The sequence below is a fragment of the Elephantulus edwardii genome, unplaced genomic scaffold (assembly GCF_000299155.1).
Source record: "Elephantulus edwardii isolate Elephantulus edwardi_28Jun2011 unplaced genomic scaffold, EleEdw1.0 scaffold00002, whole genome shotgun sequence".
NCBI classification, from domain to species: domain Eukaryota; kingdom Metazoa; phylum Chordata; class Mammalia; order Macroscelidea; family Macroscelididae; genus Elephantulus; species Elephantulus edwardii.
Window position 1 is genome coordinate 30,364,952 of NW_006399752.1, and position 2,405 is coordinate 30,367,356.

At 41.5% G+C, this 2,405-nt stretch overlaps 1 pseudogene; it reads left to right on the plus strand.

Annotated features, from left to right (window-relative positions):
• The first annotated feature begins 1,440 nt into the window (after positions 1–1,440).
• LOC102846689 lies at positions 1,441–1,855 on the plus strand (annotated as a pseudogene).
• The last annotated feature ends 550 nt before the right edge of the window (positions 1,856–2,405 follow it).

A 2,405-nucleotide genomic window follows, 5' to 3' on the forward strand; every position in this document is an offset into this window, starting at 1 on the left:
CATGTTTGTTCGTTTGTTTGTTTTTTAAATTGGCCATTATAATGCTTTATTATTTATTTTTCATTGTTTTGCTCACAAAGTTCATATACATTGGTTTCACACTATTTCTCATTCATATTATGTTTCAATCATGCATTATGTTTTACAAAATTAATCACCATTGAGCTTTGCCCATCATTACCCTGTCATTTCATCTGGACCCTCCCATTGCCTTCCCTCACTCCCTCCACCCACCGAACTGTGCCACCTGTGGGTTTGCCGGTAACCATCCTCACCCCTTCTCCCCTTGGGCTTCCATGCATGTTTTTGTAGGGTTTTTTGTAGAAAGGCTTCAGGTCTTTTGTTCATAGGATCTCTATGAGTCGTGTTTGACTTGACAGCAATCAACAATAACAACAATAACATATTCCTAGTATTGAAACATCTAGGTTGTAAGGAGTTTTTATGTTCAACTTCTTGAGGACATGACAAACTGTCTTCCAGATTGGTTTTACCATTTTACAATCCACCAACAGTGTACAAAAATCCCCACATGTCCACATCTTCTCCAATATTTATTGCTTGCTGCCCTACTAAACTTCACCACCGGTACGGGGATGAGATGGTATCTCATCGTGGTTTTGATTTGTATCTCCCTTACTGCCAATTATTTTGAGCATTTTTTCATGTGTCTGCTGGCGGGCCATCTGAATGTCTTCCTGTCACTATTTCTATATGGTATTGCATTGGAAGCACTTGCTAGAGTAATACAACAAGAGAAGGAAATAAAAGACATCTAGACTGGTAAAGAAATGGTTAAACTGTTGCTGTTTGCAGATGATATGAAAGTATACACAGAAACCTTCAAGAAATTAACACAAAACTGTGGTAGTGGACCAATCTAGTAGGGTGACAGGATAAAAGACCAATATCCAAAATTCAGTGGGATTCCTCTACAGTAACAAAGAGAACTCGGAGGAGGAAACCAAGAAAGCAATACCACTTACAATAGCCAACCACAGACTGAAATCTTCAAAGTGAACCTAACTAGAGACACAAAAGATCTGTACAGATGAAACTACAGAACATTTCTGCAAGATACATTAAAAGACCTAAAAATATGGGAAAAATGTACATGCCCAGTTCATACATAGGAATACTCAATATTGTGACAATGACAATTATATCAAAAACAGCCTACATATTCAATAGAGATCTAAAGGGAAATCATCAAGTTTATTTGGAGATGAACAGAACTCAAGTAAGCAAAGCACTTGTGGAAAACAAAAATGAAGTGGGAGGAATAGCACTCCCTACTTACTAAACAGTGGTAGTAACCAAAACACCATGGTACTAATACAATGAAAGGCACATGGGTCAATGGAAAAGAATTGAGAACCCAGAAATTAATTTCTCCTTCAGCGCTTTCTACGGAGGTGGCTGTCATCTCCCACTGGCACAATGGCTGCCTTCAGACCCCTGGTGAAGCCAAAGATCCTCAAAAAGAGGACCAAGAAGGTCATCCGCAGCCAGGCAGACCCGGTCTGACTTAGGTCAAAATGAAGCGTAATTGACACAAGCCCAGAGGCAGGACAACAGGGTTCAGAGAGGATTTAAGGGCCAGATCTTGATGCCCAGCATTGGTTGCAGGAGCAACGAGAAGAGAAAACATATGTTGCCCAGTGGCTTCCTCATATTCCTCGTCCACAAGGTCAAGGAGCTGGAGGTGCTGCTGATGTGCAACAAATCTTCCTGTGCTGAGATGGCGCGCAATGTTTCCTCCAAGAACCGCAAAGACATTGAGGAAAGCGCAGCTGGGCTGGCCATCAGAGTCACCGATCCCAATGCCAGACTGCGCAGTGAAGAAAATGAATAGAAAGCTTGTTTGCATATTTTATTTGTGCTAAAAACCCAAACCATAAAAACTGCAAAGATAAATAGATGAGAGAGAGAGAGAGAGAGACCCGGAGGGAGGGAGGGAGGGAGAGAGAGAGACCCGGAGGGAGGGAGGGAGAGAGAGAGAGAGAATGCACCCAGAGATGGACCTCTCTGTCTATGGTCAACTTATACAAAACAAAGAAATAAAACCTTCAAAGGAGGAAATGACAACCTCTCCAACAAATGGTGGTGGCAAAACTGTACTGCTTCCTGAATGGAGAAAGCTGAAGCAGGATCCATACCTGACGCCTTACTCAAAAATCAACTCAAGTTGGATCAGGAACCTGGGAGTAAAGCCCATCAAAGACAAACTGGGATCAAGCTTTTAAGACCTAGTCTATGGTCTCAGGAGACTGCCAAATACAGCCAGAAATGCTAGAGAGGATAAAATTCATGAATGGAACTTTCTAAAGATTAACTCTCTGTGCTCATCAAAACCTTTTTTCCAGCAAGGTGAAAAGAAAACCTACTGATTGGAAAGAGACATT